The following is a 25,091-nucleotide window of genomic DNA, read 5'->3' on the forward strand; positions in this document are numbered from 1 at the left end:
GGCAAGAATTCTACCACCGAACCACCAATGCCCTGGAGGGAGGGTGGTACATAATTAGTGATTTATGTAAATAGACCGCAGCTTTGGGTGGGATCAAACCAATCCCATACAGGCATACTGGTACTTAGTTAAGCAGAAGCCAGGGGGAGCTGGCATACTATCCAACATCTTGTTGACAGACTCATGGTCAACAAAGGTTACAAAAGCAAAGCCCCCATTGCCATTATCCCAGTCAGTCATGATTTCAATAACTTCAATTTTCCCATACTGTTCAAAATAATCTCTTAGATGGTGTTGTTCAGTGTCTTCTTTAATGCCCCACACAGAAATTTTTTTTTTCATTTTGTCACATATATTAGATAATCTATGTATTGGAGAATACATTCCTCGATATGAGGTTCTAAGATCATACGAGCTGTGTGTGGTTCTAAAGTTATGGGCTGATAGGCCTTGTCTGGTGAGGATTGTCTAGAGTACCAGTCTCCTTCCAGGAATGTGAATGTGCCCTCTGGTTGCCTAATTAACATGTATAAAATAAGAAATACTGTGTATATGATCCTTTACCTGTGTAACAGGCTCACAATCCTGCTGCCCAGGTTGCTGTCTGTAGTAGAGGGTCCCTGTGTACACATTTTTTATGAGTTAATGGGTCATGCCCTATCAAATGGTGTGCTAGAGTGACCAACTGGTCTTCATCTTCTGGCCCTGGCTTTGAGTAAGTTTTCCAAAACATAATACTATATTTATATGTACAAAATTGGCAATGAATTTCCTTAGGAAAAATGTTTCTACGGAGTCTAGATTGGACATTGTGGCTTTCGATCTTAATACGTTATTTTGTGTGGTAGTGGAACCATCAGTGAACCAGAGAGGGGGAGTATTGCCCTGGTCCCCATTGTTCAATAGGTAGCTGTTTCTGGGGAGGGGAGGTGTGTGTGGGGGAGGAATATACCTGCCCCCCAGAGCTTGTTGTAACACCTGCTTGGACACCATGGGTACCATCTGTGTAGGTTAGAAACCAACTGTTACTTGTTAGAGACTTTTACACAGAAATCAACAGTTACTTGTTAGAGACTGTTAAACTGAAACCAATGGTTCCTTGTTACAACTGTTAAACTGAAACCAATGGTTCCTTGTTACAACTGTTAAACTGAAACCAATGGTTCCTTGTTACAACTGTTAAACTGAAACCAATGGTTCCTTGTTACAGCCTTTAAACTGAAACCAAGGATAAGCAGCATCTTCTCATCCAGGCCCCTGGGCTGAGCTCCATCTAGCAGTTCCTGGGATGTTTCCCGGAGCAGTCTGTGCCCAGAAACTTTCTGGGCTGCCTTAGCCAAGACCCTCTCGTACACACTCTTTTCCACATAGCTCTGCTAGCCTATGCCCCTGACCCAGGAGGCTAGGAAACCTTGGGGGCTCTTGTCATCCTCAAAAGTATGGCTAGTCACGATGGCAGGGGTCATGAGTCCACAGGATTTGTTCCCAGCCTTCGGCTACATGTATACAGGTCCCAGTGTAGGAACTGAACAAAAAGAAATTAATGTAAGATGGTAAATAATGAGACAAATGAACCTGGTCTCAAGAAACCCAAGAGTTAAGTAGGCAATTATAAGACAGGTCTGTCCCTGAGGAAGAAAGCAATTCTCAGGAGTTAAGGCTATAAACAGAGACAAGCCTGGGAATCTGCAAGGCAGGAGATAAATCCAAGGACAGACTCTGAGAAAACAGTCTGAGAGCCTAGGGTCAGGAAAAGGAAATAACCTCGAGGCCAAAAAAACCCCCTCCCCTCCCCTGCACCTGGAGGCTATAGATAACTATTGTTGTGAAACTGTCATGTAACCATACTGTGTGGCTGAACCTTGTCACGTAGCCATGTAGTGTAAAAGGTATATAAAACCTAATAAGACTTGGGTACGGGGTTGATTGCCAGAAGGCTGTTACACCAGCCCCTCAGTAAGTCAGCCCTAGCTGGCTAGAATAAAGCTCTTTGTCTTTACATCAGCCTGGTCTCTTGGTGATTTTCTTGGATTACCGAACCTAACATTTAGGGGCATCATCCGGGATCCTTGGAATTCATCAATAAGACTATGGTGCTGAGCTTTTAATATTAGGAACTCTGGAGGACTAGGGTACCCATGGGGCGTTGGATGCCCAGGGTATTGGGATGCTGATATAGGCCTATGTTTTGGGGTTCGGCAAAAGCCTAGGGGGATGCCCTGCATATGGCAGCTGACAGGAAGGTGAAGAAGACGTTCTTACCTTCCCACTGGCACCCTCAGTGCATTGTAGCTAATAATCTGAGGTGGAATCCAGATAAGCTAAACTGAGGACCAAAATGAGCCTACGAAATCAGGGCAACCCTGGACGTGGAATCCTGGGAGAGGTAATGTCTAGACATTTTTGGCAAGCCAGCCAGGAGAATTTGTCTAAGCACGCTTGTTCATTAGCCTGTCTGTGTCTGTGTTTTTTTGTTTTTTTTTTTGTGTGTCCCTGTGTCTTTTTGGTCAACATTAGAAAATTATCTCAGAGCGATGGAACCAGATTTGGTTCTGGCCTGAAGTTACCAGCTGAATTTTGCCTTGTCTTTGTCTCTCTATTAAGCCTGAGTAGCAGAAGCGTGTCCTCAGGCCAACCCAGACAGGACCCTGAGGGTGCCTCCCTGTGCACACAGGAGTGCGGTGGGCTGGTCACATATGGGGCTGGGAGCCGGGCCAGGCAGCAGCTCTAGCACAGGGGGGACTCTCTGCCCTGCCTCGGTGCAGCTGTCACCTGGGACCGGCCGTGGGTGCGGATGGGCGCTAGTGCTAGCGTGCGTGTGGCTTTACCCACTCCAGTAAGGTGTGTAGGAGGGGGGTGGCTGCCCAGTCGAACTGGGCCCGGGCAACCTTCTGGCCATCTGTTTGTCAGTCTGTCTGTTTCCCTCCCTGCCCGCTGTTTGGGCCCCAGCCACAGGGGCACGCCTGGCCGGCTCACGAGCTCCCCAACATTTAAAGCTTTCTGACCACTCATAGCAGCTGAGTGTCCCTGTTGTCTGTTATCCTAATCATTGTTGTACTAGATATTCTCATTGTTCTCCTATTCCACTAGGGTTTGGTTTCTGATACCCCCAAGCCAGGAGAAGAGGCTCCTGGTAATTTTAGCTTTTATCTTTGGAGTACCTAATTCCTGGCCTTTTGCTGTTTTGGTCTGGACCTAGCCTGATCTTCAGCACTGACTGACAAGCTATTTTTTGTGGGTGAGTGTTTCAAATGACTGAATTCTTTGGTGTGTGACCAATTTTGGAGGGAACTTGGTCAGGGTAACTTTTAAGATGGGCACAGCAAGAGTTTTTGTGAAGATGAGCTGACTGGAGATGTCTGGAAACAGTCCTTGAGCCTCTTGGGCTTCTTGTGGAGAGAAGCTAAAGGAATTTGTTTCTTCCTCCTTGTTTTTTCTAGGGCTAGTTAAGGTTGTCCTAGGAGCTGTTGGTTAAAATAAAAATCTTAGTGTATAAATGTGAGATGTTTCATCTTGAAAACTGTGTGAGTGCAGATATGAATTTGTGTTCTACCAGATATGTTGCTAAGATGTGTCTGTACTGGTTAAAAGCTGTTCTTTTCCCCAAAGCAATCAGCCCCAGATATCTAAATGATAAAAAAGGTGACTATGATATGTCTTGATAATAAAGGTTTTCTCCTCTTGTGTGTTATAGACTACATGCTTATATGCATGTTTTAGGTTTGTTTTATGGCCTGAGAAACGTTAATCTTAAGGCTAAAAGTGTAAGTAACTTTAAAGCTGCATTCTTATCAAAGTTTTTTTTTAAGAAAAAAAGAGTTTTCAACACAGTTCTTATGTGGTAATATAAAGATAAAAATTAATTTGCTAAGGCAGCTAAAGATTTAAAGTAAAAGTCTTAAGTATTTAACATGGCAATTCTTCATCTCCAAATTGATATGCAAATTATCTATATTTAACTGAAAGAGTTCTGGTGCATTTTGGAGGGCCCCCAAAATGCCCTGTGAGCTGTTTTGTGGATATTGGTCCACAGAAAATTTGGCATTTGTCTGACACTGGAGATGTTTTGAGAAGCATTGTTACTAATGTGTGTTAACTCTCTAAGTAATTAGAGATTGTTTAATGTTTAAAAAATTTAGTTAAACTGAATTTGGTTTAGAGATCCTGGTTATAGAAATTGCTACAGGAGGTTAAAAGGATAACTTTTAAGTTTATGCTCTTTAAAATTCAAACAAAGCCTCTTTAAATTAGGTGTCACACACCGAAGATATGTCTTCTGTGTGGCAAATGGCAGAAAGGCTATTGATATGTAAAAGTTTTCAAATACCTTCTCAACTAAAGAGGTGAAACGAGCTTGAGTGAGAGAAAGAGTAAACAATGGTTGTTTATGCCTGAGGATGTTGCTCTGATAAATGAGGTTTAATATAAATGAGATGTGTAGAATTTTTTAATAAAACTTATCAAATATATATGGAGCTGTCTAGCTGTAGAGCTATATAGCTAACATTTTATTACATTTTATTCAAAAAGTGTGCCCCTGGTTTCCCTGAGAAAGAACTCTAGATATTAAAACATAAAAGAGACTAGGCAAAAAGTTGAGAGAGCTTTATGTCTGACATAGACAAAAATGTTCCAGTTGAAACTTTTTACTTTGTAACTTGTTAAGAGATTTTTTTATCTTACTCATGAGTTAGTTACTGTTGCTTTCACAGTGACTTGCTCCTTCTGATAAAGTTGTTACTGAGATAACTCCTCTATTTAGAAAGACTACAAAAATTATCAAATAATTGGCTTTTGAGAGTATAGATTCTACTTGTCAAACTTTAATTAGTTCTTTTAGAGAGTAAAAAAAATTATCTGGTTTATTTCAGGACATGACACTGTCAGAGATTTACTCTTGATAAATTAAGTTGATACATGGTCTTTCTGGTCTGATAGAAGATTTGTTTTGGAAAATCCTAATTTAACAAAATTATTATTTTGAATATTTAAGCTATGAGGCTTATTTTAGCCCTTTTAAGTTGCCATATTAGAGTTCTAAGGGGCAAAATCTATTAAGAGTTTTATATCTACACTTATTAATGATAGCTTTGAGAGGAGTAAAGACCTTAAAAAACTAAGTTATAATAGTGGAGTTAAACTGTCTAAGCAGTTTAAAATAATGCTAAAAATATGGTAATCATTTTATCATGTCAACACATTGGGTATTGACTTTATATACCATACTGGTATATCTGTTTGTTTAAAGGGCCTTCTAAAATTATATAGAGATGTATAGGCCAATTCTGGTTATCAGATTGTCAATTTTGGTAAACTCCTAATTTGGTTTTGTGTATGTCTTTCTGGTTACAAATGTATGAGTACAGCAGTGATACCCCTTCAATCATACCACCAGGTTCTTTTAGGGGGTCTTCAAGGGGCAGTAAAATGGCCCACAAATCTCTCTAAGGTAAACAGAATGGCACTAAATTTGGCCTTTTGTTGCTCAAATCTGCCCCAGATAGTAGAAGAAAGTTACAGAAGACAGAAAGATTTAAAAAAAAAAAAAGCTGAGAGATTTCTCAGAGGTTTTTTTTTAAAAAGTTGACAAATGTTTTGACATTAGACTTTAAAAAAAAAAAAGAAAGAGAAAGTTGGGGCAGTGCCCAGAGAGAAAAGAAAAGTCAAAAAGATGGGGCTAAGGGTAGAGAAAGATCAGTGATGTTACTGAAAAGAGAAAGGACACTGGAAGAAAGGCTGTTTTTATCAAAAGCCATTTAGACTGCTGGTGGATGAACTTAAAGGCATAAGCCGGGGAGTGTTGACCCAACAATTTGGGCCATGGCACAGACCCATCACCTATTTGTCAAATATTGGACCCAGTGGCTGCTGGATGAACAAAAATGCCTGAGGACAATAGCACCTGTGGCACAGCTGGTAAGGAAAGCAGACAAACCATCACTGGGGCAAGTCCAGTACCCACCTAACCTGTACCAAGCTCTGTTCCTAGACTAACCATGAGTGAAAGTCAGCACTGCCACCAGCCTGAACCCTGCCACCGTGATGTTGGAGACAGATCCTGAGGCTCCCCCCCAAAAAAAAGCTGCAAAGAGGTATGCCTTTGCTACATGGTTTGTGCATGGAACACGTGGGGAGAGAAGATTCCTGACTCCCACCAGGAAGATGATCCAGCACAAAGAACCTACTGGAGGCCGCATAAACCCTGCAAGAAGCAGCTGTGACCCATTGTTCTGGACATCAGGAAAGAAATTGGAGGGCAGATGAAACCGCTTGTGCAGCTACAAGCAAGCAGGGCCAGCCTTGGCATTGATTTTACTAGACTCCCTGTTTCCAAAGGACCCTGGATACAATAAAGAGAAAGACAAGATGGGCAAGAGATTAAGACTAGAGACTAAATAGATTTTACAGAAGTAAAATCAGAGACTTCTGCGTATAAGTACTGGCTGACACATCATGTTTAGAATGGAAAGGAATAAGGATAAAGAAAGGATCCTGAAGTCTGCAAGAGAAAAACAAAGAGTCACCTACAGAGGAAAACCCATAAGATTAGCAGCAGACTTCTCCACACAAACACTACAGGCCAGAAGAGAATAGCAAGATATCTATTGAGTGCTCAATGAGAAAGGCTTTCAACCAAGAATAATATATGCTGGTAGACTGTCATTCAGACTAGATGGAGGCATCAAAACCTTCTCAGACAAGCAACAGTTGAAGGAATCAAATATCACCAAGCCTGCCCTGTAAGAAGTTCTGAAAGGTCTTCTATAAACAAGCAGACCATCATAAATAGGACATATATCAGAACACTCTAAAACTCTACAAGAATGGCGTTAAAATATCTTAAATCTTTGATATCCATAAATGTCAATGGCCTGAATTCACCTATTAAAAGACACAGAGTAGGAAGATGGATCAGAAAACACAACCCCCCAAAAAATACAACCCAACAATATGCAATCTACAGGAAACCCACCTAACTCAACAAGACAAACACAGACTTAAAGTGAAAGGATGGAAAACTATTATACAAGCCAATGGCCCACAAAAAGGGCAGGGACAGCTATTCTCATATATGACATGATAGACTTTATAATAGATAAAATTAAAAAAGATAGGAATGGACACTACTTAATGCTCAGAGGATCAGTCAATCAAGAGGACTTAACAATTATTAACATCTATGAACCCCTTGAGAAGCCATCTAAATACACCAAATGTATACTGAAAGAGTTACAGCAATATATTAACAGCAACACAGTCATAGTAGGGGACTTCAACACCCCAGTCTCTCAACTTGACATATCATCCAGGCAGAAAATCAGTAAAGACATAAGGGAGATAAATGAAGAGATAGATAAACTAGAACTATTGGACATTTTCAGAGTCATTTATCCCAAGAAACTGGAATACACATTTTACTCAAATCCACATGGGTCATTCTCAAGGATAGACCATATGTTAGGCCACAAAGACAGCATCAGCCAATTCAAGAGCATTGAAATCATCCCAAGCATCTTCTCAGACCACAGTGGAATTAAACTAACATTTAACAATCAACAAAAGATTAGTAATAGTCCCAAAATGTGGAAGCTCAACAGTACACTTTCTAACAACCTCTGGGTCAAAGAGGAAATCAAGGAAGAAACCAAAATGTTTCGAGACTTCAATGAAAATGAAGACACAATCTATCAAAATATTTGGGACACAGCTAAGGCAGTACTGAGAGGGAAGTTCATAGCTATACAAGCACACATTAGGGAACAAGAAAAATCACAAATAAACAGCCTGGTTACACATCTTAAAGACCTACAAGAAGAACAACAAAGGAACCCTAAAGCAACCAGAAGGACAGAAATCACCAAAGTTAGGGCAGAAATAAATAACATTGAGAATAGGAAAACCATACAAAAGATCAATGAAAGTAAATGTTGGTTCTTCGAAAGAGTAAACAAAATCAACAAACCTTTAGCCAGACTCACAACACAAAAAAGGGAGAAGACCCAAATAAATTGGATAGTAAATGAAAGAGGAGATACAACAACAGACCCTGCAGAATTTCAACATATCATGCGAGGTTTCTATGAACAACTATATGCCACCAAGCTAGAGAACCTGGAAGAAATGGACAATTTCCGAGACACCTACCAACTTCCAAAACTAAGTAAAGAGGAAGTGGATAACATGAACAGGCCCATCACAGCCAATGAAATTGAAACAGTTATCCAAAACCTCCCCAAAAACAAAAGTCCTGGACCAGATGGTTTTACAAATGAATTCTACAAAACCTTCAAAGAAGAACTAATACCTCTACTTTTAAAAGTCTTCCAGAAGATTGAAGACACTGGAATACTCCCTGCCAGCTTCTATGAAGCTAACATCACTCTGATATGAAAAATAGACAGGGACAAAACCAAAAAAGAGAACTACAGACCAATATCTCTGATGAACATAGATGCTAAAATACTGAACAAAATTCTAGCCAACCAGATACAGCAGTATATTAAAAAGATTGTTCATCATGACCAAGTGGGGTTTATCCCAAGGCATGCAAGGTTGGTTTAATATAATTATATCAATCAATGTGATCCACCACATCAACAAAAGCAAGACCAAAAACCACATGGTTATATCAATATTGTGGGAAGCCGCCCCCTTAGGGACCTCGGTTTTGAGGAACAGGCTACTCCATCTTGTGTGAAATCTCCATTTGCCATAAGCCTGCCTGACAGGTACACAGGCAAGACCACCCCTCACCCACCTCCTAGAGATGTTTACTTAACCTCTGCAGCTGCATTCCTTCCTGAGATAGCTCTACAATTAGCAGGACAGGCATGACCATAGATGGCAAGGAAAGAGCATTACAAGGTTAGGTAACCATAGCAACCCATTTACTGGAGACTCTCCCCAAACTTACAGCCATCCTTAAATACACATGAAAAATTTTCAGTAAACGAGACTTGATCAGACTCCTGTCTTTTCTCCTTTTCTCGTGTCTCTTGTCCTACCCTATTCCCACTCCCCCTCCTAGGGTCTCCGTTTGAGGACCCCACGGTCCGGGGCACAATAGATGCAGAGAAAGCCTTTGACAAAATACATCCTTTTATGATCAAAACACTACAAAAAATGGGAATAGATGGAAATTTTCTGAAGATAGTGGAGTCTTTATATAGCAAAACTACAGCCAACAACATACTCAATGGTGAAAAACTGGAAGCCTTTCCACTCAGATCAGGTACTAGACAGGGCTGCCCACTATCACCATTACTATTCAACATAGTGTTGGAAGTTCTTGCCATAGCAATCAGGCAGGAGCAAGGAATTAAAGGGATACAGATTGGAAGAGAAGAAGTCAAGCTCTCCCTATTTGCAGATGACATGATAGTATACATAGAAAAACCTAAGGAATCCAGCAAGAAGCTTTTGGAAATCATCAGGCAATACAGTAAGGTGTCAGGCTATAAAATTAACATTCAAAACTCAGTGGCATTCCTCTATGCAAACACTAAGGTATAAGAAATAGAAATCCATACCTCAATTGTTTTTACTATAGCAACAAAGACAATAAAATATCTAGGAGTAAACCTAACCAAAAAAGTGAAAGACTTGTATACTGAAAATTATGAGTCACTACTCAAGGAAATTGAGGAAGACACAAAGAAGTGGAAAGATATTCCATGTTCATATGTTGGAAGAATTAACATCATCAAAATGAATATACTATCCAGAGCCATCTACAAATTTAATGCTATCCCCATCAAGATCCCAAGCACATTTTTTAGGAGAATAGAAAAATGCTACAAATGTTTATCTAGAACCAGAAAAGAGCTAGAATTGCCAAAACAATCTTGAGAAAAAAGAACAGAACCGGAGGCATCACACTCCCAGATCTCAAACTGTATTATAGGGCCATTGTCATCAAAACTGCTTGGTAGTGGAACATGAATAGACACACTGACCAGTGGAATAGAATTGAGAGCCCAGAAGTGAGCCCCCACACCTACGGACATCTAATTTTTGACAAAGGGGCTCAGACTATTAAATGGGGAAAGCAGAGTCTCTTCAACAAATGGTGTTGGAAACAATGGGTTGAAACATGCAGAAGAATGAAACTGAACCACTGTATTTCACAAAAGTACAAAAGTACATTCCAAGTGGATCAAGGACTTGGATGTTAGACCACAAACTATCAAATACTTAGAGGAAAATATTGGCAGAACTCTTTTCTGCATAAATTTTAAAGACATTTTTAAATTTTTTAATTTTAAAGGAGATGGCACAGTGGTTAAGAAACTAGACACTAAAGCATGAGTTCCTGAGTTTTGTCACCTGCAGCACACATACCAGAGTGATGTCTGGCTATTTCTCTTCATCTGTGTTTCTCATGAATAAAATAAAATCTTTAAAAAAATGGAAATGCTGACCAGACCATAGGATAAGAGGATTACAATTCCATACAGTTCCCACCACCAGAATGCCATATCCTATCCCCTCTCCTCATAACTTTCCTATTCTTTATCCCTCTGGTGGTATGGACCCAGGACCATTATGAGGTCCAAAATGTGGAAGGTCAGGCTTCTGTAATGGCTTCCCCACTGCACATGAGCATTAACATTTCAATCCATACTCCCAGCCTGTCTGCCTCTTTTTGTAGTGGGGCAGAGCTCTGGGGAAGCAGGACTCTCTTATTTTATTTTATTTTTAATTATTTCAATGAGAAAGACCAGCATAGTGCTCAACTCTGGCTTACCTTGATGTTTGCAGTTGAGAGCCTCAAGTATGGAAGTATTTTGCATAACCACTATGCTATCTCCCCAGCCACTTACTCTTAAATCTCTAACTTTCCATTTAGTATTATCACTGAGACCCAGTGTCACCATTGTTGAATGTCATATATATATATATATATATATATATATATATATATATATATATATATATATATACAGATATAGATACAAGAAAAGGGGCAGGGTGAACACATCTGAGTTCTCACAGGTGATCATTTGTGGTCTTCACTTGGTATGCCACCATAAAGACCCTGTGAAATAATTTTTGAATACCAACACATATCTCGTGTTGTAAGTGCAACTTTGTCACAGCCAGATATTGAGTTTCAAGCCCCGACAACACAGATAGACATGAAAAGGGAACCTTCATGGGTGTTACTCTGGCGTCTTTCCTGTTTTTTGTTTTGTTTTGTCTAATCTTCTATCTAGAGAAAATAAATAAAATTGTTTCATCAGGAATATTGGAATCATGCACAAATAAGCTGCAATAGAATAAATACTTCCTAAGGTTGAGAGTCTTCACTTTTCTCTCTCTTTTTTAGTTTAATTTTTTATTTTGTTTATAAAATGGAAACACTGACAAAACCGTAGGATAAAAGGGGTACAACTCCACACAGTTCCCATGCAAGGTCATTGTGAGATGCAGAAGTCTGCCTTCTGGAATTACTTCCCCACTGTACATAGGCATTGACAGGTTGATCCATACTCCCAGCCTGCCTCTCTCTTTCCCTAGTGGGTTGGGGTTCTGTGGAATCTGTGCTCCAGGAAATATTGGTGAATTTGTTTATTTTCATTATATTTCATAGGGTCTGTGGCTATACTAGTTTTTTTCCCCCTCTGAGCCTGAACTCTGATATGCAGGTGGATCCAAGTTATTGTCTTGGGAGATGATGTCATGGCTAGAAAAAAGGATCATAAAGCTTTATCAGGACAGAGAGTAGCTCCAAAGTATGAAAAAGGTGTCAGGGAGTCGGGCAGTAGCGTAGCACGTTAAGCGCAGGTGATGCAAAGTGCAAGGATGGGCATAAGGATCCCGGTTGGAGCCCCTGGATCCCCACGTGCAGAGGAGTTGCTTCACAAATGGTGAAGCAGGTCTGTAGGTGTCTATCTTTCTCTCCCCCTCTCTGTATCACTCTCCTCTCTCCATTTCTCTCTGTCCTGTCCAACAACAACAACATCAATCATAACTACAACAGTAAAACAACAAGGGCAACAAAAGGGAATAAATAAATATTTAAAAAAAGAAAAAGGTGTCTAAGTATTGTTGACTATAAACCCCATCGATTTGACGTGATGTAGGGCCTGCAGTCAGCTTAGGAGCCTATGTGACCTCTGCATGCCTGTAGATCTAAGCTCACATTCTGTGGTCATGAGTAGGAAAGTTTCAAGCTAGCCTAATATCAGGACCCATCTTCCTCAGGTGGTAGATAGAGTATGTTGTCCAGCCTCCCTTCAGAGGGTGAAACATTCTCTACCATTGATGATCCAAGTTGAGGGCAAGGTCCTATGGGGGCCCACAAAGGTGTCTATTTTGTTTTCCTGACAGAGATGACTGGTATTAGAAGTTCTCACCATAGCAATCAGGCAAAAGAGAGGAATCAAAGGAATACAGATTGGAAGGGAAGAAGTCAAGCTCTCACTATTTTCAGTTGATAGGATAGTGTACATAGAAAAACAAAAAGGAGTCTGGTGGTCGTGCACCTGGTTGAGGGCACATGTTACAGTGCACAAGGATCCAGGTTCGAGCCCCCGGTCCCCACCTAAAAGGGGAGAGCTTCACAAATGGCTTAGCAGAGCTGCATGTGTCTTTCTGTCTTTCTTCCTTTCTATCAACCCCTTTCTTCTCAATTTCTGTCTCCAATAAACAAAGACAATAAAAAATAATTTTAGTAGTGGTCTGAGAGGTGACACAGTGGCTAAGGCACTAGACTCCGAAGCATGAGGTCCTGAGTTTGAACCCCAGTAGCACATGTACCAACCAGAGTGATGGCTTGTTGGTATGCTTCTAAATTCTGCTTCTAATTCCTCTTCTGTTACATTGCTTGAGTGCCGTGGACCACTCAGTGGATGAGCAGCAGGAGGGTCAGGGGTCTTGAAGGCAACCTCCCAGGTGGGTCAGGAGTCGGTGAGGGAGAACAGATAGACACCACACTCTATTGGAGGGTGAATCTGGACTCGTTTTAATAGTGAAACTGCATTCGCTTTTATACTTTTTTCAGGTTACATTCAGGTTGTCTAAGCAACCAGCTCATAAAGAAGTAACAATAGTCTTGTGGCTTTGGCAGGCTACATGTTATTCTCCCATAACTGTAAAGAATGGGTACAATATTTTGTATTGTTCTGTTCCCAGGGGAGGTCATACCCAGAATTGTTTTAGACTTTTGCTGAGGGCTATCTCTACCATTAATCTTCTATGGAGGCGTACAGATCTTTGCCTAGTCGTGGACCACTGCTCATCTAGGTCTGCTATAGTTTAACTATTAATCTTTCTTTGTTTCAATATGTCAACTTGTACCTGGGAGGCCTCAATCTCTGTATTGTTTCTATGAGGGGCAAGTCATAACATGACTTGTTTTGTCCGTCTATGTTGACCCACCTTCTCCACTTTCATAATGTAACTTTCAAATATGCTCCTGTGTAAGGGAGAGGGGGTGTTTCTGACTCTCCATTCCCACCAGGCACTGCCAAAGCATTATTAATCAATTGTGACAGTACAATTGTTTGTAGCAATAACGGGGGGAGAATGCGTCGACCCATTCCCGTCCTTCTGCCCAGCTTCTTTGAAGTCTGAATGCAGGTCCAGAGGAGATGACTTTGTCAGTCTCTCTGGTGGTCGTGACGGGGCGGCGCATCTCCCTCTTTTTTATTTAGTTTAAAGCGGTGGAATTCGGTTTGGAGCTGTCTGATGGATCTGGAGAGGAGCTTGAAGAGGACTGGAAGAATAAGCAGAACAATTACTAGTACGAAAACAATGCCTCCCAGTGATATGAGAATATGTTGCCAATTAATAGGGTTGAGAGATGTCAAACCCTCTTTTAGAGATTGGACAAATTTTCATATATCAGGAGTATCTAGGGAGGAAGCGCTTATGGGGCTAATCTGGGCCTGAAGGGTGTCAATGTCATGGGAAATATTGTGTTGTCAAATGCCCATAAGGTGGTTCCTAGCCCTATCCCAGGGAGTGGAGGAATTATAAGGCAAAGGAGTAACACATAGTGCTCTATAACTACTATGGCAGCGACCCCATATGGGGAGGAGATCATGAGCTTAATTTCTCTTGTATAATCATTATCAACAACGCTGGGGTGATCTCAAGCCTCAGATTTTCCATCCTTTCTGTCAATTTTCATAGGTCTTGGCATCTGCAGGCATTTTGTCTCCTTCTCCTCCGTTTGTTGGATGGACCTCTCTGGTGGCCAGCGGGCTTCATTATCTGTATGGGAGAAAACACAAATATGCCCTCGTCCCCATATGAGGACGGGATCTGGTCTTTTTTAGGACCCTGACAGGGGGTCTTTCTATTTAACCAGTGCATATCTACTGTTAGTTGTAGTTCTTCAGAACCCATCACTGGCAGATTTTCTCTGTGTGTTCAATTAAAATATTAATAGTAAAGAGTGCTCCACCAAGAATGCTGTGTGGAGTCTGTGGTCTTGTCTTTGAGGAGGACCCATCAGTAAAGACTATTAAGGCTGTTGGAATCAGCTGAGATTTTGTTATCATTGGAAAAACATAAAAACATTGTTAAGTCACATAAACTGAAATTGGGCTACATATAGGGAATTTTTTATTTTAAGAAAGCTTTTTACCATATGAAAGGCTGGTTCTTTATGTGAAGGCTTGTCATGGTTGTAGTCTTTTATTTGTGACCAGCAAGACATACACAAAGCTAGGAAAAATATTAAAATTGATAATCTAATGACTAAGAATTTGTTTAAATATATTTATATAATTTTAGAAGGCCTTTTTAACAATAAAATGATTATCATCTTTGTAGTATAATTTTAAAATCATTTAAACAATTTAAGCATAATATTAGAACTTAGTTTAATGTTAGGATCATAGTACTTTACTCATTATAAAAGTCATATATGTTTAAAATAATCTTTTACTTTTACACCATCTTATAATGACATCTTTAGACTAATTTTGTTTAATAAGGATTTATCAAATATTAAACTTTTTATCAGATCAGAAACATATGTATGTATCAAAAATAGACTTTTGACACTGTCTTGAAATAAATTAGATATTTTTAAATGTGGAAAGATATATAGAGGGGTACCAGAGCTAAAGCTCTAGGCATGAAATTTATCAGCATAACCATTGACAAGTTATGTTTTTTGTTTATCTAGGCTTATTTTATCTTTTTAAGTGAGAAGGTACTAGAAAACTTTATATATATCTATATATATAAATAATATCTCTTTTAGTCTTTTGTCACACTCAGTTAAAATTGAGACACACCCTAAGTGTGTGATATCTATTTTAAAAGGCTCTGTTTGAATTTTAAAGGAAGTAAATCTAAAGTCTAGTTTATTTAACCTTATCTATCAATCTCTGAATGTCAGGATCTTTACACCAAATTTAACTAAAGTATATTGATTTTTTAAATTAATTTTATTTTAAACTCTAAACAAACTCAAATTACTTAAAGAGTCAACACACATTTGTGACAATGTTTTTTAGAAGATTTACAGTGCCAAACAAACAACAAATTTTGTTGTGGACTAATTTCCACAGAAATAGTTTCACAGGGCATTATGGGGGCCCTCCATTATGTCCCAGAACCTCTCTGATTTAAAACCATACATATAATTTGTATTTTAATTTGGAGATGAAGAATTGTCACGTTGACACCTTTAAGAAGTTAGTCAATTTAAATACTTAGGCTTTTACCTTAAATATCTATTTACCTTAGCAAAATAATTTTTATTTTCAGATTACCACATCTGGGTGATGAAGTTTTTTGAGTCTTCTTGTGGGGTCTCATCCTTGTGAGTTTTAGACCTGCAGTCCCTCCTCCAACGGAGTCCCTTTTGGCACCGTGGGTACAGACCAGGTGGGGGTCCAGGCCCCCGGTTTTCTCCTCTACCTTGGGGACACTCCCTCTCAAAGTGTCTTGTCTGGCCACACTTGAAACACTTCCCTTTTTGTCCTCTCCCTGCGTTCTTGTTTTTAATGAATTGTGGCAGGGTCTGTCCTTGTAGGGCAGCTGCCATGGCCATTCCCTGAATAACTGCAGGAGACACGTCTATGTATGCCCTGATAAAATCTTCTATTGTCCCTGTCCTTTTTAATGGCCGTAGCAAGTCTTTACAGGCTGTGTTGGCATTTTTCCAAGCCAATTGTTTTAATAAAATTTCTGCTCCCTCTGACTCAGGCATCATTCTTTTTATAGTCTCTTCTAACCTAGCCATAAGTTCTTCAAAAGGCTCCTCCGGTCCCTGCCTGATACCAGAGAGAACCGAAACCTTCCCCTCAGGCTGTGGTATTTTACACCACCTGAGACGGCTATCTTAGAAATAGCTTGTAGGGACTCTCTGGGAATTTTCATCTGCTGCCAGGGATCCCCCCAGTCATCTCTGCCCATTAACATAGAGAATGTTGGCTTGGGGCCCCTGCTTCTTTTAAACAATGCCTGTTGCAAGTAAATTCTGGCCTGATCTTCAAACTCTGTTCTCCACAAAATATATTGTCCTGGCTTCAAAACTGACCAGGCTGTTTGCTGCCAGTCCTAGGGAGTTAACCACATAGTTGCCACCGTTTCTACTATTTGTAAAGTGTATGGTGAGGAAGCTCCTGTGGACTGAACTGCCTGAGCTAATTCCTTTAACATTTTTAATGGTAAAGGCTCCCACTCTCGTTCATCATCCAATGATATTACCAGGAAGAGGAACCCAACATCCCCTTCTCTTCTTGCCTCTTTTACGGCGGCCATAAGCCCAGCATTAGCAGGGACTCTACGTCCTCCCTGTCTGTCTTTGAGCTTCAAGGGAGGCACCGTGGCCATAGGGATGGTGGGCAAAAGACCGTCATCATCATTATGACAATGGGCGGCCTCATCATCTAATTCTGCCTCTTCTTCAGGATGTAACCAGTCATCATTCTGCCACTTATACTTCTCTAGTAGTGGGCGACTAACTTGTTCCTCAAGAGCTCCATAGCCTTTATTTTTTCTAGGATTAGACTGTGTTTCTTCTACCAAACATTCATACTCTGATTTGTCTCCTAATAAGTCTCTCAGCTGGCTCCATAAAGAGAAGGTTATAGCTGGAACCTCGCTGGGCCCATGTTCTGAGTAAAATTTTCTCAGATCTTTTCCTACTCTTCTCCAGTCCTCTAATGATAATGTTCCCTCTTCTGGGAACCATGGACTACTTTTCTTAATAAATGCTAAGAATTGCTTTAGCTCTTTGTGGGGTACCCTAATTCCTCGTGCCAGCAGCATCTGCTGGAGGACCGAGAGGAAGAGCCCTTCATTCTTTGAGCTCTCCTGCCCCATGTTACCTTCCCACTTCCTATGAAACCACTACTTCCAGCGGCGGGGCTGCAGTCCCCTTAACCTGCGGGGTCCTATCCTGACCTGAATTTCCTAATAGTTCAGATTGCTACCTTACCTGGATGGTCTTCCCCCAAGTCCCTGTGTCCGGGCGCCACCTGCCGCGGACCACTCAGTGGATGAGCAGCAGGAGGGTCAGGGGTCTTGAAGGCAACCTCCCAGGTGGGTCAGGAGTCGGTGAGGGAGAACAGATAGACACCACACTCTATTGGAGGGTGAATCTGGACTCGTTTTAATAGTGAAACTGCATTCGCTTTTATACTTTTTTCAGGTTACATTCAGGTTGTCTAAGCAACCAGCTCATAAAGAAGTAACAATAGTCTTGTGGCTTTGGCAGGCTACATGTTATTCCCCCATAACTGTAAAGAATGGGTACAATATTTTGTATTGTTCTGTTCCCAGGGGAGGTCATACCCAGAATTGTTTTAGACTTTTGCTGAGGGCTATCTCTACCATTAATCTTCTATGGAGGCGTACAGATCTTTGCCTAGTCGTGGACCACTGCTCATCTAGGTCTGCTATAGTTTAACTATTAATCTTTCTTTGTTTCAATATGTCAACTTGTACCTGGGAGGCCTCAATCTCTGTATTGTTTCTATGAGGGGCAAGTCATAACATGACTTGTTTTGTCCGTCTATGTTGACCCACCTTCTCCACTTTCATAATGTAACTTTCAAATACGCTCCTGTGTAAGGGAGAGGGGGTGTTTCTGACTCTCCATTCCCACCAGGCACTGCCAAAGCATTATTAATCAATTGTGACAGTACAGTTGTTTGTAGCAATAATGGGGGGAGAATGCGTCGACCCATTCCCGTCCTTCTGCCCAGCTTCTTTGAAGTCTGAATGCAGGTCCAGAGGAGATGACTTTGTCAGTCTCTCTGGTGGTCGTGACGGGGAGGCACACTTGAGGCTGTATTTACATAATCATTGTTCTCACTGGTTTAATTTCCACTGATTAGTTTGCTATTCTCCTTCTCCCCACCCCCTATCCTATGCACTTCCTGTTCCTGAAACTTCCACCTCAGGAGATAGATAGGAAAGAATTGTGATTAGAGATTAGGTTGTTGAACTGCATCCCCACTCATGAATAAAGATTGACCTGTGTTCCCAGCTCAGCCATGAGTCCCTGGTCATCTGCCTCCCACCTGGGAAGCCAGCCCAGCAATGGATGTTTCTTTCTCTACTCCTATCTTTGTCATGAATTCATAAATCAATTCTTTAAAAAAAATAAAATTCTAAGTAACCCAGGAGAAAATTACTGGAAGTTATTAGGCAATATATCAAGTAGTCATGCTACAAAATCAAGTGTACAAAAGTCAGTGACATTTCTTTATGCAAACACTAAATCCAAAGAAGAGGATATCCAGAATTCACTCCCATTTTTTGTTTAATTTTTTTATTTGTTATTGGATAGAGACAGAGAGAAATTGATAGAGAATGGGGAGACAGAGAGGAAGAGAGACACCCGCAGACCTGCTTCACTGCCTGCTGAGTGACTTCCCTGCAGGTGGGGAGCCAGGGCTCAAACCAGGATTCTTACGCCGGTCCTTGTGTTTGGCACTACAGGCGCTTAACCCACTGCACCACCGCCTGACTCCCACACTCCCATTTTCTGTTGCAGCAATATCAATAAAATATTTAGGAATAAACCTGACCAAAGACATGAAAGAGATAGCTGTACACTGAACAGAGTCAGTATTCAAAGAAATAGAAAGTGATAGGGACTGGGAGGTGGCACACTTGGTTGAGTGCACATGGTACAGTGTGCAAGGACCCAGGTTTGAGTCCCCAGTCCCCACCTGCAGGGGGAGAGCTTCACAAGTGGTGAAGCAGAGCTACAAGTGCCTCTCTGTCTCTCTTCTTCTTTAGTCCCCCTTGCCTTTCAATTTCTGGATGTCTCTAACAAATAAATAAATAATTAAAAAAAAAGAAATAGAGGGGGGCCAGGCGGTGGCGCACCTGGTTAAGAGCATACACTATAGTGCACAGGGATGTGGGTTCAAGCCCCTGGTCCCCACCTGCAGGGGGATAGTTTCACGAGTGGTGAAGCAGGGCTGCAGTTGTCTCTCTGTCTCTCCATTTCTATCTTCCCTTCCCCTCAATTTCTGTCTGTCTTTATCTAATAATAAAAATAAAGTTTAAAAAAAATTTTAAGTTAGAAAAAAAACCTCCATTCTTTTAAAAAAAAAGTAGAAAATGATAATAAGAAATCAATGGGACTTCATCAAATTGAAAAACTGCACAGCCAAAGAAACTATCACACAAAGGGATCCCTCAGAGAATGGGAGATCTTCAGATGCCATATATCAGACAAGAAATGAATAATCACATATACAAAGAGCTCAGCAAACTTACTAACAAAAAACCAAATGTCCCCAACCAAAAAAGGGCAGAGGATATGAACAGAATATTCACAACAGAAGAAATCCAAAAGGTTAACAAATACATGAAAAATTGCTCCAGGTCACTTATTGTCAAAGAAATAGAAATAAAGACAACTTTGAGATAGCACTTCACCCCTGTGAGAATGGCAAACATCAAAAAGGACAGCAGCAACAAATGCTGGAGAGGCTTTGGGGACAGAGGAACCCTTCTGCACTGCTGGTGGGAATGTAAATTGGTCCAACCTCTGTGGAGATCTGTCTGGAGAATTCTCACAAAACTAGACATGGACTTTCCATATGACCTAGTAATTCCTCTCCTGGGGATATACTCATGGACACCATAACGCCCAACCAGAAAGATATGTATACACTTATGTTCATAGCAGCACAATTTGTATTAGTTAAAACCTGGAAGCAACCCAGGTGCTCAACAACAGATGAGTGGCTGAGAAAGCTGTGGTATATATACACAATGGAATACTATGCAGCTGTTAATAACAGTGAACACATCTTCTCTGACTCATCTTGGATGGAGCTGGAAGGAATTTTCTCTATTTATTTATTTATTTATTCTGCCTTCAGGGTTATCACTGGGACATGGTTCCTGCACTACAAATCCACTGCTCTTGGAGGTCATTTTCCCCATTTATGTTGCCCTTGTTGTTGTTATTGTTGGAATTTTCTCTCTTTTTTAAAGTAGATTTTAAAAATATTTGTGTATTTATTTAATAAAGTATTGAGAAATGGATGGGGCAGAGGAGATAGCAAGGGAGACACAGAGAGAAACCTGCAGCCCTGCTTCACATTTCATGAATCTTTCCTCAAGTATATGGGGACAGGAGGCTTGAACTGGGTATTTGCACATTTTAAAGTGAACACTTAACCAAGTGTGCCACCACTTGACCACCTAGCCTTCTTTTTCTCTCTACCCAGCATTGTGTACAGGATGAACTATTCTTATGTTGATTAGTGACATAGAACTATTGAAAATGTTTTAATTTTTGCAGATAAAAGTAATGGCATTAATCTGGTATTCCCACTGAGAAAGATGTCTTTCCTGGGATATCAGAGACCTAACAAAATTCTACTTAGTTTTTTTTTTAATTTTTTTATTTAAGAAAGGATTAATTAACAAATCCATAGGGTAGGAGGGGTACAACTCCACACAATTCCCACCACCCAATCTCCATATCACACCCACTCCCCTGATAGCTTTCCCATTCTCTATCCCTCTGGGAGCATGGACCCAGGGTCATTGAGGGTTGCAGAAGGTAGAAGGTCTGGCTTCTGTAATTGCTTCCCTGCTGAACATGGGTGTTGACTGGTCGGTCCATACTCCCAGTCTACCTCTCTCTTTTCCCTAGTAGGGTGTGTCTCTGGGGAAGCTGAGCTCCAGGACACATTGGTGGGGTCTTCAATCCAGGGAAGCCTGGCCAGCATCCTGATGGCATCTGGAACCTGGTGATTGAAAAGAGAGTTAACATACGAAGCCAAACAAATTGTTGAGCAATCATGGACCCAAAGCTTGGAATAGTGGAGAGGAAGTGTTAGGGAGGTACTCACTGCAAACTCTAGTGTACTTCTGCTTTCAGGTATATATTTTGCAGTAGTTTATGGATACGTGTGAAAATAAGCTATCTCTCACACAAACTGGTGAAAATGTTTTAATTTTTGCAGGTAAAAGTAATGGCATTAATTTGGTATTCCCACTGAGAAAGATGTCTTTCCTGGGATATCAGAGACCTAAAAAAATTCTACTTAGTTTCTATGTATGCTTTTCTTAATCTTTGTGTAAGATATTATAAAATTCAGTAAATCTACAAAAGGGTATTAAACCAGAATTACTCTTTTTTAAAAAATGAAACATTATTGTTCTAATATGCAGGTATCTGACACTCAGGGACTGTGAGTGATTTTTAATTGCCCTGTGACTAAATATCTTCTTGGTTAAAGAGATTATAAATGTCTTTCTGTACATTTACTGTGGTTGTTCATGTTACTCTACTGAGTTGTGTGAGTACATATATTGCTGATTAGTGCTTTGATGTATAGCATGTAAATATGCTTTATTTTATGTTGTTAAAATTTGGAGGCTCCAGCTGGCCGGGCTAGCTTCACGGGCGGGTAACAGAGATGCAGAGACAACGGCTGGGTAGGGAAGCTGTATTTCTTTATTCAGGAACAACGATTCATAAACTAAACCAAACTAATCACCAAACAGAACTCTGCTGCCTCTTTCCCCCGCGGCAGTGCCAAGCACTCTCGAACTCTGCAACTCTCCAACTCTGGAACTCTGGAACCCTCTCGGGGTTCCTTGGGGCGGGGCCAAGCTGGCCCGTGAAATTAGCAGGACTGATCCAATTTTCTTGGCGGGGGAGAGCTAGAACAAACCAATGTAAAGCAAAAATTGGCGGGGGAGAGCTAGAACAAACCAATGTAAAGCATACAACAATTCCCCCTTTTCTTTTTAACTAAATGACTACAGTATCAAGGGTGTGGGGTGAACAGAAACATATATCATACAGGCATTTTTTAAAAAGAAACTGGCACAAACATGGAGAAACATGTAAGCAAGTAACAAGAACCAGTGTGCTGCCAAGGGAAGGCCTGAGGGGGCCTTTTTTGCCTCTGTGGGCAAAACTTTATCAGCTTAAAAAAAACATTTCTTGCCTCTGGGGGCGTACTTGCCTCGACAGGCATTTGCATGGGGGTGGGGAACGGCCTAGAGTCCCAAAGGCAGCTGGCTGCAATTTACTTACTATGAAACAGAACTTGTTATTAGCATATTTCTAATAGATAAGGAATTTGAGACTTTTACATATCAACAACGTCTTTTAACCTTTTGTTACACCCATTCAAGATGGAGTCACACCCTAGTTGTGCTCAGGAAAGGAAACCTCAGGCATGAGAATAATTAGCATAGCCATTTTGCGATCTACCATTTCTAATAGAGAAGGTAATGGAGAGTTTTACATGTCAACAAGTCTATTTAACCTTTTGTTTAGACCAACTTAGTTAAAATACATTGATTGTTAACTAATTTTTACCTCAGACTTTAAATGTAAGTTAATTTTATCTTTATGAGAATTACGTTGAAAACCTTTTTCATTTAACTTTGACTAGTAAGAATTTAGCCTTAAAGTTACTGTTTACCAAACTTTAAACATACACATAAACATGGTCATTAATACACAAGGAAAGAAACCTTTGTTACGAAGACATGTCATTTTAAACACGAATTTAAATCTGTACTATCTTAGTTGTTGGGGGGGGTGCATTGTCCAGTGGTGGTCTTTTGGGCAGCTTCACTTCTAGGAATTGCAGGTTGTGATCTCTGTACAAATCTCTGTGTACTCCAGCTTCTCTGCCTTCAGACAGGAGCTGAGGATCTCTGCCAGGATGTCCAGTTTCGGCAAGGAGCCCGGGGGTCCGGGAGGTCTGGGATCGTTCCAGAATTCATAGCAAGAGGGCGGGCAGGCCAGCCTTGTAGAAGGCGTGGGCCTAGGTGCCCAGGGGTGGCGGCCATGATAGGCTGCCACGGCCCTGTCCCATGGCTCTGTCATGTCTGCTGCCCTGCTCGCAGTGGCCGAGCAGCGTGGAGGGATCACACGTCCAGTGCCCTGCACCACGCGGTGGAGAGCCAGCTCCTGTGGGCTGGCCTGCGTGCTGCCATTGGGCTCCTGCATGCTGGCATTGGGCTCCTGTGTGTTGGCATCGGGCTCCTGCATGCTGGCATCGGGCTCCTGTGTGTTGACATCGGGCTCCTGCGTGGTGGCATCGGGCTCCTGTGTGTTGGCATCGGGCTCCTGCGTGCTGGCATCGGGCTCCTGTGTGGTGGCATCGGGCTCCTGCGTGCTGGCATCGGGCTCCTGTGTGGTGGCACCAGGCTCCTGCGTGCTGGCATCAGGCTCCTGCGGGCTGCGGGCGCGGTGCGCAGGGTTGTCTGGGCACAGCCAGCTGGTTGGCTGTTCCACCAGGTGGAAAAGGCAGCTCTGCGCCTCGCCTCTTGCCCGCTGGCTCTTCCCAACTCCTCTGGCTGTTTTGAGTTCGCCCAAGCGAGTGGAAACCACAGAGTGGTCAAGAGATAAATGTTCCAGAAACAGCAAAACAGTCTTGTGAAGAAAGAGCAGAGGCCTTTGGAGATCTCTTCACAAGCAGAAGAGAAGGCCATAGTACATAGGTATCCAAATTGTCTTTACTTATCTGAGAGATGCGCAGGTCAGGTCCACGTGGGCGCCATTTGTTGTTAAAATTCAGAGGCTCCAGCTGGCCAGGCTAGCTTCACGGGCGGGTAACAGAGATGCAGAGACAACGGCTGTGCAGGGAAGCTGTATTTCTTTATTCAGGAACAACGATTCATAAACTAAACCAAACTAATCACCAAACAGAACTCTGCTGCCTCTTTCCCCCGTGGCAGCGCCAAGCACTCTCGAACTCTGCAACTCTCCAACTCTGGAACTCTGGAACCCTCTCAGGGTTCCTTGGGGCGGGGCCAAGCGGGCCCGCGAAATTAGCAGGACTGATCCAATTTTCTTGGCGGGGGAGAGCTAGAACAAACCAATGTAAAGCATACAACAATTTTATTTTACTGCATTTCTTTGTCTTGGTGTTAGGTTTTGTGATTATACCAAATATTTTCAATGTGATGTAGTCTCAGGGATACATTTTTATTGTTGATGTCGCTCATTGTTGGATAGGATAGAAAGAAATGGAGAGAGGAGGGGAAGACAGAGGGAGACAGAAACTTAAGACTCTTGCAGACCTGCTTTGCCGATTGTGAAGTAACTCCCCTGCAGCTGGGGAGCTGAGGGCTCAAACTGGGATCCCCACTCTGTTTCTTGTACTTTTCACCGCATGACTTAACCCACTGCACTATGGCCCAACCCTACATCAGGGTTATTTCCTGAGCTCATTGTGAGAACTTTGAATCCACTACTGCAGAACGCCATTTTTTTCTTTCCATTTTATTTGATAGGAGACACTTGCAGGCCTGTTCACTGCTCATGAAGTGTCCTCCACTCAGGAGGGAAGCAAGTGTCAAACCTAGGTCTTGTGTCATGGTGATATGTACCCTTAACCAGGTGCACCCTGCCCTGTACCTGTTAATAATAAAGAGCTATGTGGCTTGAGATGTTTCATTTCTTTTTTTCTTTTTTAATACTTTATTTATGAGAAAGAAACCCTATGAATGTAAACAGTATAGTAAAACATTCAGTTGTTCTGGTAGTCTTCTGGCACATGAAAGAATTCACAGTGGAGAGAGACCCTATGAATGTAAACTATGTAGTAAAACATTCAGGCAATCCAGTAGTCTTCGGGCACATGAAAGAACTCACAGTGAAGAGAAACCCTATGAAT

The 25,091-nt window shown here is 41.4% G+C and overlaps 1 pseudogene; it reads right to left on the bottom strand.

Moving 5' to 3' along the window:
- LOC132542401 (heterogeneous nuclear ribonucleoprotein A1-like) overlaps positions 1-25,091 on the bottom strand; it is an 88,121-nt pseudogene that overhangs the window by 23,784 nt on the left and 39,246 nt on the right.

This window comes from Erinaceus europaeus, chromosome 13 (assembly GCF_950295315.1).
Source record: "Erinaceus europaeus chromosome 13, mEriEur2.1, whole genome shotgun sequence".
NCBI lineage: Eukaryota > Metazoa > Chordata > Mammalia > Eulipotyphla > Erinaceidae > Erinaceus > Erinaceus europaeus.